General features: G+C 39.7%; 1 protein-coding gene across 2 annotated transcripts in view; it reads left to right on the top strand.

Annotated features, from left to right (window-relative positions):
• Nucleotides 1-19,627, top strand: part of LOC116050203 (receptor tyrosine-protein kinase erbB-4-like) — a 406,202-nt gene that overhangs the window by 221,185 nt on the left and 165,390 nt on the right. The window lies entirely within an intron of this gene.

A 19,627-nucleotide genomic window follows, 5' to 3' on the forward strand; every position in this document is an offset into this window, starting at 1 on the left:
ACATGGGCAATACTTGGTCTTTGATTCCTCACATATTCGATTTTTAAGGCTGCTTCAATGCCGAAGGACATCAGATGAAGGTGAGTTGGCTTATTCTCAGCACAGTGCTGGCTCATTGCTGTTTATGAGACCCTTATTTTCACCCTAGTGTCTCAAATCACTATCTCTATCATCTTCCTACACCAACTCTGTTGCTACGATCATAGATCACTATCCAACTATATTGCAACACTGATACTCATAAAAGCCATATAAAACGCACAATAGCAACTATTTGATTTATTTCTGTTGTTCCGTTTTCACTCTTTTTAAATCTTACCTTACTCTTTAGCACACTGTCCTTCTAATAAAATTTGTTCAACTCTTTTTCTGAAGATAACAGTGGTCCTGAATGTGATGGCAGCATTATAGTACTGGATTACTATAGAAATGCAATTATTTCCCCAGCTTCTCCCACAACCCCATATTCACATATCTTTATGCTGACAGTTTCCGAATCCAATCACTGACTTATCTCAAACATAAAGCCGGAATGCGACTCATTAAGTAAAACTGCATTCAACTAATCAGTCAATCAATACATTGTTCTACTTGCTGGACAAAGCTTATCTTAATTTATAAACTTACTCCAAGCTTATATGAATTCAAAGCTTATATTTACTTACATTTCAAAGCTAATCTACATAACTTCTATACATCAAGATATTTATTTTTAAATTGAGGCTATACACTAAAGCAACAGCTCGAGGTATACTAGACGCCACTAGGCAACCCTTTTGCACTTTCAGTTATGAGCTGCACTTTTCACTTGAATTCTCACTTGTATCCTCAGTCCTTTATGCTCTATTGAATTTGTCTAAGTCGGTCAAAAATTTTCACTCTTGCACTCTTCACAGTTTTAAGATCTCCTCGATAAGTCCTCTCCACCTCTGTATGTTCTACACAGCACAAGTGAGTAATCCTTGCTTAGCTTGTTTAACAATATAATGGCTTTTGTTTCAACCTCACTCACTTGGTGGGCATTTTCATCAATCACTGCAGCCATGACTTGTTTAGGCTGGCCAGGGGGCAAATAATGGCTTCATTATTGTGATTGAAATAGAGACATGGGGCCTTTCTCATTCCCCAAATTTGTACCTCCTCGATCGTCCGGCTTGTGATTCTGATCAATAGTGGGTGGGTGAAATAATACACAATCAATAAGGAAAATATTATTAACGTTCTCTAAAATGTGAACATAGCAGAGCTGCTGTCAGACACCTTCATTTGAAAGTGCGTCTGGAGAGACGCTCTAGAAACAGCAGCAACTTCATTAGGATTATTTCAGAAGTAAAAGGTCTAGTTCTGTTTCCTCTGTCAAGTTTATAAGTACAGTTAGTTTTGCAGCTTAAATATCCAACAATATCAGCTGCAGTGACATTACTGCGCGCATTGGAAACGTTTACAAGCAGCCTCTCTAATCATTAAAGTAAATCATTATAGAAAACACTCATACATGAATTCAATATATCATTTAAAAATCGAACGGAGCCTGCAGGGACTGTTGAGGGTCAGTTAATTTTCCAGGCGGGTCTCTAAATCAGAGAAAATAATTCATTCAGGTGGGTGGAAGGTGGATGATTTTAAGCTTACAGGCGGATTCGGATGAAGAGCTGATCCACGCATTAATAATAGATAGTGCATTGTGTGTATATAATGTACTGTAGCCTATATACTGTATTTGTATAGTTCTTGTCATACAAACACTTGTAGTGTTTTAGCCTATAAAGGCTATAGCCATATACTGTTTATGTAGGCTATTATAAATATACAGTATATGTGTATGTCTGTTTGTTAAATACAACAAATAAAAATGTACAACCCCCATACATTCTTATCACATTTTGCATTTTTGTGAAATGAATTCAAAGTAAATGTATAGAAGTTGTCATGAACACTTCTGCTCCTCCGACAGAGAACATAAAATACAGTGTATGACAAAACAGCTGACGCAGTTGTGCTGCACGTCATATTTAATGACGTCGCTTTTAATGACGGCTTTGAGGCAGAGATATCTCGTGTTTGTTAAATGTTTGTTGCCTCGACTCCTTTCTCCTCTTCCTTGACTCTTCGGCTCGGATCTCCTGTGGGTGGGCCTAAGACGCAAGGAGAGGAATCGGGGAATGGAATCGGGGATGCACAAACTGGGAATTGAGAACGGCTAAGGCCTACCATAGCCAAGCCTAGTGTATCTTAGGCCCATGCAACAGGCAACTTCATTGTTCCAACTATCTGTCATCCAAAAGTACCACGTGTCATCTGAGGAGGAATCACAGAAGAAACCAAAAAGCCTCCTATTGAAGCACAAGGCACAAATGTGAGGTAGTGGGGGAGGGAAAGTGTTTTTTTTTTTTCTATTCACCATGCTTCTGATTCTTTCTCCAAATAGATGAGAGAATAACTTAATTGCTCATTGAGTTAATGGTACTGTTTTATGCAGATAATATCCCATTGCCTGACAGTGACCTAGAGTAGATAAAGGACCGGATATGAGAAGGATTGTGTATGGAAAAAGAGAAACATAAAGAAACAGAGCAAAATATAGAGAATTAGAAAGAGATTCTTTTTTAGTATAATTGCAGCTTTTACCTTGACATGAATGCATTGTTGGGAGCTAACGGTGCCAGCTCCACCCATGTGAGCCATCATGTCTTTATCACTAATGTACCAGTGACTACTACTGTAATTACATAGGCTTTTGTCTAGCATTGTGCACAACTATCTGGGAAATGAAAATTGCTCTGACTTTTCATTGACATCTTCAGAATATGGGCTGGTTCCAAACAGAGGCAAAAGAGACATGTTAATGAAGAGAAAGAGAGAGAGAGAGAGAGAGAGAGAGAGAGAGACGAAGAGATATAAATAGAGGGGAAGTTGAATGGAGACGGTAGTTTTAAAAGATGTTTGGCGAATGCTTAAGATGATTTGTCAAGTTGCTGATATTTCCAGATATAGTCTGTCATCTGATAGTGATATAAAGCAGTTTGATTACAAATTCACTGTGTATTTGACCATTTGCCAAACCAATTCCTTTAAAGCTGCAGACACACTGACCAGACAGTCGACCCTCGGCAGAAAAGGCAGTTGCCTCAGAATACACCAAAGCGACGAGACGTAATACGTCTCCATAACAGCAGGCGGCGCTAATCTGTATTGTCGCCCAAAAATGAAAACTGACAGCTGATTGGACAAACGCGTCATGTGGGTCTGGTTTCTCCGGAAATTCAAAGACAGACTGTCATGGCGGTTTGTTCAGAATACGATCTCATATTGTACTAAAATAGTACACCGAAACGTGTTTCTGAAAACATTTTAAGCGAAAAATAGGCCATGCAGTTGCTGAATCTGTCTTCATTTCAGATCGACAAAGGTCAGTTTAAAAGATTTTCGTCAGATTTTGAGAGACTCTAGTCACGCTTATTCCGCTCCCCGTTTCCGAGTTAGCACTCTGCCACCAATCAGATCATTTCAGTCCAACTGCCGGCAGTGCCCGCCCCGCCGATTATACATGTGAAATTGGTCAAAATGAAGGCTAACGGCCCCTCGGACGGACGACGGCACGGAACACACCGAACAGACCCGAGTCACTGACCTCGCCAGACTGTCCGACGGCCGATTATCGGCTTGGTGTGTCTCGGGGTTATCAAATCTTAGGAACCGTGACTAGACAAATCAGGTTTCTCAAACTTTGCATTTCAAAGAGTTGAAGGGTTGAGACCAAAAATGTAAAATACAGTAAGAGAGCAAAATTGTAAAGAGTGGATAGGTGCTCTAACGTAAGCCACTGTTAACTTGCTTGGGTAACTAGCTTACTACCTACAGCAATAACCTAGCTACTACTACCTAGCTATTACTTCCAAGGCGAAGAGATAGCTGACAAAATAGTTTTGTAGGGGTTACAGGTGACGTTAGGACTGACACATCCACTACATGGGAGCCAGTGTAATACTGGTCCCAGATGCTAGTAGGTAATGTCAGTGCTTAGACTGGTTAGACAGGTTAGACAGACCATCTCAGATATCTTACCACAATATCTGAACAGAACAGAACTCAGTGAGCTAGCATAAATTAATGTGAAGAACTCGCATTGCATGAGCACACTTAAAAGCACCAAGGACTCCTGTCACAGCGCTTCTGGTTGGGAACTAGTTAACTTCTTCGTCAAGAAGTACTCTTAGGTGATCATACAGGAGATGTCCATTAAAATGATTCAAATATTCATCATTTCCTCTTTGGGTAACAGCTCCAAACTTGCTCCCCCATGTCCCATCTACTCAAAAATAAACTCCCCAACACCCGCATACTCTCACAAAGACACACATGCATACACACGGCTGTGTAGTATGTTACAGCAGCTTCTGTCTCTGTAGGGCAGTAAAACATTGCACAAAAAGCAAAGAATTGCTTTTTTTCTATGTTTGAAGCAGCTGATTTTTTAAAACATTTCTTTCTTTCTTCCGCATTGGAAGAAAATAAGGAAATGTACAAATACTGCAGATGGAATTGGTTTTAAAAAGTCTATTAAATGGGACTTTTTCTCAGGGGTTTTACAAGGTCATTTTCTGAATGTGCGTACACCGTACATAACTGGCCTTTTTCACAGCAGACATTTTGACATGTAGCAGGAAAAGCACAGGTATAATTGATAACATTAACAAAGGCTGGATTATATTCAGGTGTGTCAGTCAAGCCACCATTAATATTAGTTTCACCTGTGCTTTCCCTGCTATGACAAGACAAATACCTAATAATCTCTTAAAGAATATAAGTCTAGTAAAGGGTTTATAAAGGTTTATGATAATCAGAGTTGATGACCAGTGTTTCATTCGCATGTGAAGATGAATGAAATCAAATGTTAGCAGTTCCTAATTCTTTATAACAATACATAATTGCAATGGTTTTTGCCGGCATCTATCTTAATTCCTCAGTATTAAATGTCACTACATATTCTTGGAGTTTTATTTGCACAAATGCAATATGTAACTTTTTTTATTGTTGAACCTGATCTGCAAGAAACACTCAGAGAGTCACATCATTTGAAAGTGTTCTGCTCTAATTCCACCACAACACTTCAACATCTTAATTAAACATGATTGTTATCTAGGGTTGTCTAATTCTTAGAAATGCTGATGGGTCTGGCTGCCAAATAAAACTCTATGGGCTGAGAGAGAGAGAGAGAGAGAGAGAGAGAGAGAGAGAGAGAGGGTTAGAAATCTTTTCCTTGGTTCCCTGTGGAGAGAGCAAGACCATTTCAACAATTTCAGAGATTTCCTCTGTAGTCAGAACTAGAGGCCACATCACCTATTTCTCTTTTATTCTTATACATTTTTTAGGGCCGTTGCTTAACTCAGACAATATATATGGAGTGCATTTTTAAGCAATCTTTGGTAGAAGCATTGTCTAACCTTAAACATTATTTGCACGTTTACTTCTAATGCCCAACATTGATTTTGTCCAAACAGTTTTTTCTGTTGTTTGATATTCTTGATGGCAACTGTTGTTTGCCATGGTGTTTTTGTACACAAAGAGGCCATAGTAAGTAGACATTACTGGCCACTGAGTTTCAGTAGCAGATACTCCATGTGTTGAATTTACCAAACCGTAAGCTGTCCTTATAGACTAAGCTTTTGTCCCTATATTGATATACAGTCAGTTTATTTATGTGTCATACATACTATAACACTGTATGATAAGCACCCTGCTAAACATCAGTGACTGAGTTTGTGAGTGAGTTACCTCCCAGTTCCATGAAGTGCTTGTCTTAAAGAATCCTTTCATTTAGTAAAATGACTTGGTATGCAATGTGTTTGCATTGAGGTAGAATGGCAGCACTCCCACTCAAAGCATTATGTTATTACTTCAGGATTTGTGTTTGTAGCTTCTGCAAGAAAACCTGCTTACTCTATAGGGGAAAAAAACTGAGGTTGAAAGTGTCTTTCAAAGTATTTTACACTCAGCAAAGAATTTTCAGTAATCCTGAATTGTATGGCATTCTGGTGTCAAAAACCCTGAACTCCCAAATAAAAAAGCACCTCAGCAGTTATCATAATTCTCTACCAACAAACTACTGTGACAATGTCCTTGTTTTGCTATAAGACTGAAAACTTGCATTCTTACGCATACTTAGATTTGAACACATAAACAAGCAACAAAAATAACTTTTTATACTAGCAACTACTACCATGATATCTAAGCCATTTGTGCCTGTAATGCAAAACAAGGGAGATACATAAATTCCCAGACTGAAACCTCACCTTTACACGGCCACTGCTCCTTATTCTCCTGTCCTCCTAAATTTATCGAGTCACGAGGCCCATCAGCCTTTATTAGCTAATAATGCTGTTAGGACCATTAAGCGTGGCCGAGGCTCCCCCACAGCAACACTTAACAGTCTCACTGGGTCACTAGTGGAAGACTGAAGTAACAGGACTGCTGTGTGACAACCTTCCTGCACCCAAGTGTCTGGCTAGACTTCTAATTTGATAGTGCTAAGACCAGTATAGCACTCCCAGAGGGTGATTGGTAAGTCACTGGATTTACAGCCAAAAATGACTCCTGGTAATGCATCATCATTTGCTAGAATGAGTATAGGGTCCTTTTACAAGTCGCTTATTAACATTCAAGTTTTGTTTAAGTGAAGAAGCAATATCGTACTATTTCCATGTTGTAAACTTCTAAGAAGAAATATTTTGACCCACTGAACTGAAGATGTGATCCTGGAACTAGCACTGCCTCTCACATTTAGACATCATTCCTAGGCCCCTGCTGGAATGTACTGAAGGTTTCCCGAAGATGCCTGGACCTCAGTTTGAGAATGGCTGTGTTTCTGTGTTAAAAATGCCCTGTCCAAATGGAAAGTAAATGCCCCCAATTGAGAGGAGACTGTAGATGATTTAAGGCTCCTGCAGGCACTCTTTGGATTACCGCAATGAAATACGCAGTGAAGGGCACAATGGAGTCTGGTTACTCCCAGGGCTGTAGGTGTTGTTTTTGTTGTGTTGTGCTAGGTCCAAACTCTTAGAGAATGGTTAGGGGATGGCCGCTGTAGATCAAAGCAGAAATATAATCAACTGTTAGGGAGAGAGAGCCCTCTATTCTATTTTATCTACTTGCTCAGGGCTGAAAACAGGCTGTTGTTGAACTAAAAGTTGTTAAAGGGAAAAAGGAGTGTACACTGTGTGCTTTCCACTTGTTTTGTAAGTAAAAATGGAACACATGACCTGTTTTGATGAGTCACATAGACAGCACTCAGTTCCTTGAAATACAAGATTTATTTTTGCAGTGTGCAGTTAACATGAGGAGGCAGACTGAGCCACTTACTACTTAGTATTTAGCCTTTTGAATCGTTTTGCACCAACCTGTCACACAGGGCCTAGGAAATCCATTCCCTACGTAGTTGAGGACGTAGAAATCTCACTGTTGCTATCACACGCACGCATGCACACACACACACACACACACACACACACACACACACACACACACACACACACACACACAGGTTATATTGTTGTTTATATCTCCAAAGGGGGAATCCATTCTGACCCATTACACTTAAGTGTCTCTGCAATTAAGGTATTTGTGCCTGAGAAATGAAGAGAAATTTACCACTGAGGCCTGGTGCCTTCACCTCTCATATCTGAGAACAGCACTCAAAGCCAGAGAGCATGAGGGTGGCAGCATCACCTCTCCAGCAGTAAAAGTCATCCGAGTTCCTATGCATATTACATAATCATGGAGACTTACATTGTATACAGCACTATGTTGTACATGTTTGTTGAATGCTATTCCTTCAATATTTCAAATTTATATTATATTTGTGTATTTTGTTAATATACTTTTACTTATTATACAAATACTTGTACCCATACAACAGAAAATAATGCATACAGTATGGTAAACATGTATGGAAACAGACAAGCAGACACAGAGTCTGATAAAAGTGCCATTGTTTTGTCATTTAAAGGCTGAAGGTTATTACTAGCTTTAAAATGTGACAGAATGTGTTGTTACTTTAATATTTAATAGTAATATTTAGTTCTTAGGATCTTGCAGGGGAAGCGGTAGTAGTATCACAAAAGACGCCAATGTGCACTGCTATCCTCTACCTGCATGTTATTGTTTAGTGATTATTTATACCAATAAGTGTACCAAATACATGGGAGATGCAAAAGACCCAACTACTGTATATATGGGGATATATGGACACTTTTGCATCTTAATTGAGCGTAAAGAGGTAATTTTATCTTAAACAACCTCACTTTGAGCCACTAATGACCTGCTGTTTTAACATATATGGTGTTTTCATTCAAATGTGTGTAGACACGTATGTCTACTGTGCAAAACAGCTGCTCTGCAAATATGACAAATATGGTTTTATATTAGTATAGTGATAAGTTTCGATAACATGCACACAATCGGTCTCACCTTTTTCAACACAGACATGACAAACAGTTGTGAAAAGGTTAGGGAGTCACACATTTAAACTGGAATCGAGAAACATATCATCAACACAATGTAACATTTTATCACAGAATTGTTGTAAAGTTTCATTAGAGTGCAGCATTCTCTTCTACTGCTAGAAAACTTTACAACACCAAGGAGATTAGGTTCCCAGGCCTGATTAAGGAGCTAACCGTGAGCTACGTCCCACCCCTACACCCTCCTCCCACACGTCAGCTCATAGTAGGGGAGCGTGGGGAAGTGATTACTCTCGGATTAAGACTTGCCTCGTCGCCGATGTGCACGGCATAATTGAATAATGGCTGCCTCACCCGAACAGTCCCAATGCAGACGGGCCTCCCAGTCTTGTCAGATCGGCACAATATTAACCATGACACAAGCGTTACCAGGCCGGTAATTAATGCACTGAATCAATTACAAATTAGTCCATTTGGAGAATTCCTCACAGGAGTCGACTCATTACCAGGGCTCTGATGAAGTTGCGAGTTCTCCTCATGGGAAGGGGTGTCACTCTACTTTTCTCCTTTTCTCAAGGTAGGATATGGAAGACAAATGGAGGATGTAATTGATGCTACCTGCTACTTGGCATTACATTGCAAATTAAATTGTCAGCTATACAGCATTGAATTCTTGGTATTGTCCAACTAGAGAAGAGTATAAAGCTAATTAAGGCACCTTTAGAAGGGGAAGCTAACGAGTAACATTGATTTGACAGGCTGCTACAACCATGCTAGGTAGACTTTGGACTATAGGCCTATACTGTAGGTAACCTTCACATGTAGCATTAAAAGCTGTAATAAAGGTATTGGTTATTACTGACCTTTTTATTTTTGTATTTTTCAAACAGTATATACATTTTTATGTTTCCTCCAACCCTTTTTTTTTGTAGGTGTACCTTTTTTACCTTTGATTGTAGGTGTTAAGAATATTCCTGCCAGTTGCTTTGGCTACAGAACTGGAGATGATCATTGGGCGCTGCACTGTTGCTGTCCACTGCGCCTGAATACTTATGGATTAACTGCAGTGGACAAATTACAGGAATTAATAAAGTATATATTGATCAAACTAGTATTGAACAAAGGTGGTAATGTGAAGAATATGGCCCTCTCTCTTCTCTCTGTATTAATGGCTCTCATAGCATAAGGGGAACACTACCCTATTCATTTTCATGCCAAAGGTGAAAGTCAGTCTTAATGACAGAGGGCTTTTTAACTCAATTCAGAAACTGTCACAGAGGTGAAATGGGAAAGAGCTGCCATTATAAGAGACAGGGAGGAAAAGTATGGAGGAGGCTGTGTGTGTGGTTTACATTCCCCTGCCCATAAGCCCTTGAAAGGCAAGGAGCATTTAGGGTAAACAGAATACAATTTAAAAAAGAAAGACTTGATTTATTCCCAGTACAGCACATAAAGGACAGTACTATATGTTTCATTATAAACTATAGTTTTGACTGTACATTTTAAACCCAAATCATTTGACTCTGTTTAAAAACCTTTTTTCAAGGAACGCAAAGTAATCCTGGAATTTCAAAGGGGAAATTTGATTAAGAGCAATAAAGGCAGCGCCAGACTAATGTGCCACTTTATGGAGCAACCCTCATACATCAGTGTAGATGACTGATGGGTCTCAGCTAAGGAAAAGCAAAATGTAGGTTTTTGCCTGAAATAATAGTTAATCCTGTGAACACTTAAGGTAGATGGGAGTCACATTTTGATTTATACAATGAAACTAAGATCAATCCAGTCCAGAATAAGAGGCTTGTGCTGAGTTCAATTTACAGGCCAGCGATTAAATCGGTTTAAGAAAATGACTAAAGCGGTGTTCAGTACAGTTTCCCACTCACATTTCATTCAAAAGGTAATTTTTGCATTTGACTCATTCTGACATTTGATTGATGCTTTCTGATTTATACTATATACCTACCACCCATCCAAATTGTGTCAAAAGTGTTTTGATTTTATTTCATTATCCAACTGGGTTCTTGAATTGTTTCTCAGTTTATAAGTCACAGTTGCTCTAAAGCACTTTTTTGACCTCAAGAAAACTGAAACTCTACAGTAAATTTTACGCACGTGATCCCAATTTCCAGCAACACTACCTTAAGCATTAGATCAAAGCTGGCTGTCAGCTCTGTCAAATTGTCAACAGGACGAGTGAAAAAAAAAATAAAGAACCAAGACATGCTCAAAGACAACCCAAAGACAGTAAAAATAAGAGAAATCTTAACCCGTACATTGATCTTGTTGTTGATAATAGAGATTCCAAACCTTTTTAGCATGCTGATGAGTATGAGAGTCTCTGTCGTTGCCATTTATTGGAGTGAAAATCCCAGAGACGTGTGACTTTTAAAGAAAAAGCACATTGACACCCTGTTGCATGACATTTTGGCTTTAAGCTTAACCACTGATATTTAGAGTAGTGGTGTCATGTCTGCCCAATGTCTCACATCACCTTAACTGCAATGGACTGATGATGATTTTGCTACAAGCAAAAGGGAGTCAGAGTTGGGGCAATCTGTAATGTGCTCTCAACATCATGGTCCCAGACCAAAAATTTGAAAAAGGCCCTGGATAATGCTGGACTCCTTGGCCTGCCCTGTGTCACTCACACTCTCAGGTGGTTGGTAATAAGGGTCTTTGGCTCAGAGAAGTGGTGCTCATGTGGGGGCTGTTGGGCGCAAGCTAGTTATTATGCCTTTTAAACATCACACTGTCCTTTTATAGCTATATTTCAGGAGTTGACCTGAAAAGTAAGATTTTGTTCCTTTGCCTCAGATGTGATTCCTGCTGTCACTGTGCTGCAGAGACTCTTGACCAAAGAAACTGGAGATGGCAGCAAAAATTATGGCAACTTTAGCTGAAGTTCTTAAGTTGTGTTATTCTGCGCTGATGGAGAAAAAAAACATTTCTCCACAACTCTACTTGATTCAAACTTACTGTTTGTGTGTGTATGTGAGAGTGAGAGAAAGAGTGAGAGAATGATAGAAATACAAAGAAAACTAAGGATGACCAACTTTTTACTTTAGTATTTCCACTTTTAGTCATCAAGAAGCATCAACATCGCTGAGCACAGCCCTACAGTTAGATACATAGGCTACTTTTGAAAAACCACAACTTCTCTGCTGTGTGGTTAACAGATTGCGGTTTGCTACTTTGCCCCAAATGTCATGAAGATACCTCTCAGTACCATGCAATAGAAATATAGCAGTGTAGTGACTTTCAGTTGCAATTTCAAAATTTGTATTAGTTTTAGAGGCATGTTTTTGGTTTTACTTTATGCTTTTTATGATATGATCTCAGTAATAGTCTGATATTGTTACAAGTAAAGTGAATACAACAGTTGATGAAACTAACAAAATCACAATCTCACTATTATGATAATTTATAACTACAGTATGATTAAAGGTACAATATGTAACATTTCTGCATTAAAAGGTCTAAAAATGACTATACCTATGTTATATATTTTGTTGAGTTGTCTACTTACACTATCCCAAATGTTTCCAAAAATGTTCCAACCCAGAGAAATCTATTATTTTATTTTAATGACATGGGACGTTTCATTTAGTCGCCTGTCACTGGTGTCATAACACCTTTGACCCCTCTCGTTACTCTAATTTCCGTCAAAACACGGGAACCCAGATTATACGTTCAAGAGTTATTGTAAATCATATATTGTCACCGAATGAATAATACTCAGTAACCGTAATACATCTTGCCTCAGGCGTCCGAGTCTGGCTGGCCACGGTGTTGTGCTGAAATTCTCCCCCCTTTAGCGTTTAGCGGTCTTCTTTACAGTTAACTTTGACCGACAAATGGTGACTGTCCTGCGTACAAAAGGTGAAGATGGGGAGAATTTCGGCAGCAACACCCGGCAGCCATCCCACGGATGTAGGTGTATCCTTGGCCGTTATCACTAGACTTATCTTCGGGGGCCGCGGCTCGGCCCCGAAGATACTCCGCAGCCTGCCCCGAAGATACTCGGAGGCCAGCCGCCAGCCTCAGCCGCGAAGTAAGTCTCTCAGCAGTGCTGAGTAACATTACAACAAACCCTTTTCCCCCCGGTACTAAAAACATCCAAAAAGTGACACTAAAGTGAAATATATTGTGATATTGTGGTTTTAGTTGCGGGATAATGTTGGCTTGCTTGTTCGCTAACTGGTCAACTACCAATACAAATCGAATCAAGAAAATGTAATCATGTGGGAAAACTGCAGCTATTTTATCAGAATGACATGAATAAACGTTACTAAATGTAACGTGGATAAAACTGTAATGGATAAACCCATCCGTGAACAGATATATTTTAATCAGCAATTGTATTAAACTATGAAAAAACTACAACTCCCATAATGCCACTTCACGACATCATCAAATGTCCGTGTTAACATCCATTGTTTTGATTGAGAGACCCCTAGCGGCAGAAAATTACATATTGTACGTTTAAATACTTACATCAGTACTTGGTATTTGCAAGTTCCATGATGTAAGTACTCTTACTTTTACTCCATTTTTATTTGAAGAACACATGTTTGCTTGTTCAATACAGTGCATTGGTGTACACTTGACTAAAGACAGAGGGAAAGAAAGGTTTTCAGTGTTGAACAGATAAAATGAAAAAAAGTGGTGGAAACAATAGACAGAGCAAGGAAGAGAGAGAGACAAGATACATGCATTTTCTTAATTACTGTGTTAATAAATCAATAAGAGTTGTGCTATGCTTCATTGTCTGAGCCAGGGCAAAGAGAGAAGAATTAGACAAGCTGGGAGGCATTAGGCAGGAAAAGCTCGTAAAAAATCACCCTTATTCAACCTCTGACCACCGAACACCCACCCACCCACTGCTCGCCTACCACCACCTATTCTCCATGTCTGTATAATCACACTTCTTACCTTAGATTTACAAAAGGGGGAATCAGAGGCTTTGCAGAAGATCTCACCACACTCCTTTTTCAGTTCTTGTGACTGCAGCCATCCCTGCTCATCAGAAACATTAGCTGACAACATATACCTATTATTTTATTTTTTAACAATATCACATTGAAATTCTTACTGTAGATTCAAACTAGAGCTGGGCGATATGGAGAAAATCAAATATCACCATATTTTTGACCAAATACCTCAATGTCGATATTGCGGCGATATTTCAGGGTTGACTATTGTTGTTTTCACGAAATACCTACACAATGAGATTTTTGATAAATAATCATCATTAATAAACCCTAATAATAACCCTAACCCCTAACACAGTATGGTAAGTTCAGAAAATTACATCACTTTACTGAAATGCAGCCTTTAAAACCAGTAAAGGACAACACTTGACAACGTGTTATATTGCAATATTACGATATCTAAAAAGTAAGACAATATCTAGCCTCATAAATTGATGTAGATATAATATCGATATATTGCCCAGCCCTAATTCAAACCATACTAAGATGTTTTGATCAGTCTCAAAATAATGTACTTAATGTACTGTCTAGTAGCACTAAGCATTCCCTAAATAGTTTGAATTCTTAAATCTATATATATATATATATATATATATATATATATGTAATCCATTGTATATGAATAGATATCAGACATTTCAGTACTTAGTACATGTGCGTACAGTACGTGTTGCATTTGTGTGTCTGTGTGTGAGTGTGCATGAGTAACTGTAGTGTAATTTTGCATTGGACCACATACTTAGTGCTATGGACCCCACATGTGGCAAAGCTGAGGAGAAAGTGGTCCTTTCTGCAACTTTGCAGTATAGCCATATGTTTAGGAATGGGAAGCATCCTATCTAAATGGAGTCCAAAAACCACATTAGTTTGTGCAGCAGATGTTCCTGTAGCAAGGATTCAGCAGGCTTTATGATGTTTTTTGTCGTAGTAAAATACAGTAACACATGAGAATGTTACTAATTATGAGTAAAACATTATATAAACTGAGAAACAATTCAAGAACCCAGCTGGACAATGAAATAAAATCAAAGCACTTTTCACACATGTTGGATGGGTGGTGGGTATATGGTATAGGCCTAAATAATCTCAGAAAGCATCAATCAAATGTCAGAATGAGTCAAATGCAAAAATTACCTTTTGAATGAAATGCGACAAACTGTGTACTGAATGAGATTAGCAATAGTTTGACTTAGTACAATGTCCGCTTTAGTCATTTTCTTAAACCGGTTTAATCGCTGGCCTGTAAATTGAACTCAGCACAAGCCTCTTATTCTGGACTGGATTGATGACTGTGCACTTAGAAATTGCTTTTAGATAAACTGTACTCCTATTTGGGCACCTTGTTTGAAGTATCAGTGTTGACGTGATTTTCCTCCACCTCCTGTAAATAGGGCTTTGCACAAATAAAATGATAAGCTCTCTAAGCTTTCTTCCTCTATCTGAATGAATATGAATGACCCAACTTCCAGTTAGATACTTGACATTCATACGTTAGGTGTTTCTGTTTTTAAGTCCACCTCTTTTCGCTCACATGATTCTCTCCCTATTCAGCCATCATGGTGTTTTCTGTCAATGATGCATGCACCTTACAGGGCTTTCCTGTCATCGTGCTTGACAAGTAAAATGTCAAAACCAATGACACTCAAGCATCAACGGAACACTAAACATTGCCTTGGCGTACATGACATGCACACGCTGAACAGGGACTTCTCAAAGTCACCCATTCTTGCCAATCTCATTAGTAAGTGACAGCCACTCTAAATATCAAACAAAAGCCAAAAACTCACTATGATTGACGTGACATATGTCAGATAATTCCTGTTCTTTTGCCTTTTCTCCTGTTTTAGTAAATATATACATTATTATACATGTTACTTGCTGCTGTATGCACATTTTAATTGTTGTAACTGGAATTGCCTTTCTTGTCTTACTATAGAGGGAATTTTAATTGTATTTGCCTCATTGAAATCCTCAGTGAAATCATTGAGCAAAACAGCATTCCTAGAAAGCAGCTGGTATGACCCCCGGTAGAGACAAAGGAAGGACATGGAATGCCAACAGAGCAATTTCAAATCTTTTCATGTCACTTGTTCTGTTGTTACCACAGTCAACAACAAAAAATATATAATCTCACATGAGGTTTCCTTTGTACAGCCACAGAAATGCACACACACAGATTTGTTTCATGAGAGCATAAGATGTGTGATGTAAGAAACAGAAGGGATAGTTTCTCTTCATCTTCTAAAAAGAGTCATCATAGTAATCGCGTCCAAGCAATAAAAGACATATGGATGATGCATGCAGGCGCACACACACACACACACACACACACACACACACACACACACACACACACACACATATCAAAGGCAGCATCAACTGCAGGTGTTTGAAGTGGCTCATATTGCGTTTGAACCACTCCAGAGGGATTGAGGTGTTACCAGCAGGGCTGGAGGTGGGTGACATGAAGCAAAGCATGGCAGCACTGGTGCAGTAAGTATAAAAAAAACAAAAAAAACACTCACAAATTCCATCACCCCTACTGTGAAACATTGCACTCACGCAGCGCAAATATGATGATATAATAAAGTCATAATATAACTGACTTTGTGAGTGATATGCATGAGTTATTCACAATGGAGGGTTAACACTCATTTATGTAGATTAATGTCAGAAATTAATGTCAGACCAGTAATGAAGCCTTCACTTTTCAAAACGAGACAATTACCAGCAATATATCTAGTAGGTTGTCACTTACATTGAGGATGAGCTCCTGGGAAAACATTGCAGGATTTTCTCACTTACACTTGTAGACACTCCATCCGGATTCTGTGTCTGTTTACAGATGTGGATGTGAGCTCAGGCAGAGGGTTTAGAGAAGCAAAATGGAAATAGAGGATGAGGGCTTAGTGATGCAAGGCAAACCTTAAGGCCTCCCAGTGCACTCCTGTGTATCAGACTTCAATGACCGCAGACCTGTGGAGCACATCGGTACACCTCAATATGTATGGAAATGAGAGGGAATCATCCTAACGTGTGTTCAGTCTCTTTAAACATGCTAATTATGTCATTAGACTTTCAGCCCTGCATCACCTTTCCCAACATTTCACCCCTCCTCCTCAGACCCTTTGCTATCTTTCTGTCTCTTTTTTTGACCTGGGTGGTTTTAATTATGCATCGAAACGTACGTAGACCCAGTCCGATCCACTTGAATGGGCTCCTCGTCCTGCATTGTGCGTCCCACTGTCTCCCTTTCCTGCTCTATCCTTTCTGCCTTCTTGCTTTGCTAACTCTACCTCAAAACCTCCCTTCCTCTCCTCTTCTTTCAAAAGTTGGGGATTGAAGGACTCGATTTTAAAACCATGCACGTCTTGGTGACTCAAGTGAGGGGTTTGTTCCGCTGCCACACTTCCGTTCACAAATGCTCCGGCTTGGGAGGAAGGGAGGAGGGAGAAATCCCTGTTAATCTAGTGAATCTGGCTCTCTCAGTCTCTTTTGTTCACTGTTACTGGGACTCTGGCGCATTGATCTCTTGGGTCATATGGGCATATGTATGTGTGTGTGTGTGTGTGTGTGTGGGGGGGGGGGGGTCTTCAGTCTGCATGAAGTGAGGGAGTCTAACATCCGACTCTTTGCAATCTCAGTTTGAAAAAAAACGACCTACATATTCACTAAAGGGACTGTGGAATATTAACAATTTTCCTGTTGGAATCTAAACTAGAAGTGCCTGTTTCGCCAAGATATGACCATGTTTACATAAAATACTGAACTGGAATAGACCAAAGGACCAAGAGAGCATTTGTCTTGGATTTTAGCAAGATGAGGCTGGTTCTCTTTCACATGAGCCCCATACACCTGTATCGAGATAGTTGAAGAGCTATTTTAAGAGAGAGAAATCCAGGACAACAAGCATGTTGTTATTTTTAGCAGGTAATTTACTGCTCTAATTGCACTCCTCTAAATAGAGGAGGTCATTCAAATGACTCAGGAATAAATTTAGTGCAAGCACACACGCACACACAAAAAAAAAGAAATATGCTATTGCTATTACGTTGGCACCTGTGCCAAACTCGGCATCGCCACTCCATCACATAATGTGGGCTCTTGTGTATTAATACATTGTTCACACTCATGTTTTATCTGTATTCATTTAGGTACTTTTCTCAAGATGCCTGTTTCCCTGAAGTGGGTATACAGTGCACCCATGGTGTTGCAGGGTATGCTTGTTTTGTTGATCTGTGTTTAATGAAATTGACCGCGCAGAGCAGATTTGGCCATTAGCTCAGCAAGGGCCTGTAATCACTACAAGTTGTTTCCCTTTTTTCATGCAGTTCATTATTGAACAAACAATCTGTGGGGAGAAAAGTGTGTGTTCCTGCCATCTTCTTTCTCCCTTGTTTTATTTCCATCTGCAGGGCTGCACTTTGGAAAGTATTGATTCGGTGGCTTGAAAATAACAAACCGCCAACCGTGCGAGTGGGGTAATAAACAGGCTCAGGAAAAAAAAAGTGAAAAAAGCACACATGAAGTGTGTGCCCTGAAATAATAATCAGCTACTGTATATGCTCAGATTCGGTCAGAGTTTATTGCTCTTACTGTTGTGTGCCACCCCTCTACCTTTTGGTAGCAAGAAAAAGTACCTGGGTTGTAGGTATGGCGCAGTGCCAGGGCAATGTCACTGGAATACAGTACATAGACTTGGAGCTATTTGGTTGTGTTGCATGGTTGAAAAGACCTTCAAACCCCAGCAGGGTGAATGTGAGTCATCCAACATACCTCAGCTCTTGGCTGGTGAAATTAAGTCAAAGTGTGAGGTATGGCCCTGATTGTCTAACGCTGTGTTCACACTGATGGCACAAAAGAGTACAACATAGACACACATCAAAGAAGCTCAATATATTGTACACTTATGTATGCACTCATAGACAAAGGGACATGCATCAACTTTTGCTCCCTGGGGCCCCCCATCATCCTCAATGATTCTGCAACTGTTAAAATATTTTTATCTCCACAAAGTAGCTTACTTGATCTTCTTTTCCAACTAGTTTCTAAACCGATAAACACATGCGCACACACAAACGGAATATAAATTCCCCATCACTCATTTACATCAATACACACGGACTCACCAGACTCTGGCCGGTCTCGTTCTATTAATGGTAATCAGCAGGGTAATGATGACGGAGCTGTGACTGGCTTACTTACTGGTGGCTGATGGCCATGCTCTCTGACAGCTGTCAGCCGCCATGACTACGCTGCCAGGGCCCTCCTTAGGACTTATTTCAGCTCAGCACATCAGCTGCAACAGCACATCACACACAGACTTGTTGATTATCAGCATCAGCGGGGCCGGCGTGGAAAGACTTCTCTGACCGCCTGTCTGCTAATGACAGCCACCATGATGGTGGATGGGAGAAAGAGGACACAGCCTGTCACTTTGATTCATGCAACAGCAGTTCCAACTGGGTGGTTCCGCGCCAAAGTCTCGACAGTCGTTATATTCCCTCCTAAATGTCATTTAAAGTGTGAAGCAATGGCTGTCCTTGTGGCTCAGTCACCCCAGGCCGGGCCCCTGACATGAGTGCTGAACCAGTTGCCAAGTTTTGCATTGAGGTCAAAAGCCCCAAAACAAGTTCTCCTCACTCAGATGCTCTAACTCAACTCGCTGGCATGATTGAATCTGTGGAAAGGGACCTTGAAGATAGATGTCAATGATCTGACGTACTCCTGACTTTTCTTTTTTTTTTTACCTTTGTCTGTTTGTTTTGTTTCTTTTTCTTCTCTGCTGCATTCTCTCTATACCCCTCTTGGCATGCAAACTTATTTATATTCCATACTTCCGCATTTAAAGCTTAAAGTGAATTACCTTCAATGTAAAATAAGACATCCAGAAGCACTAAAGGGTAGGAGAAGAAACATTGTGATTTTCTTGGTGGATTGGTAGATATGACAACTTTGAAATATTGTTACTGCATTTTTATGTCTGTTCAAACTACATGGGCAACATTCTGCAAATATGGCTTGTAAACTAATACAAGATACTATCAGAGACCAATGCATTTAAACTGCACAATACAGCAAAATGACATCCAACATTGTCCTTGTTTTTGGTGAAGGAAGGGTTTGAGTGATATATGCAATGTGTGACATGGCTCTGCTGGTTCTTCGTTCAAA

The sequence above is a fragment of the Sander lucioperca genome, chromosome 8 (assembly GCF_008315115.2).
Source record: "Sander lucioperca isolate FBNREF2018 chromosome 8, SLUC_FBN_1.2, whole genome shotgun sequence".
In the NCBI taxonomy this organism is placed as follows: Eukaryota; Metazoa; Chordata; class Actinopteri; order Perciformes; family Percidae; genus Sander; species Sander lucioperca.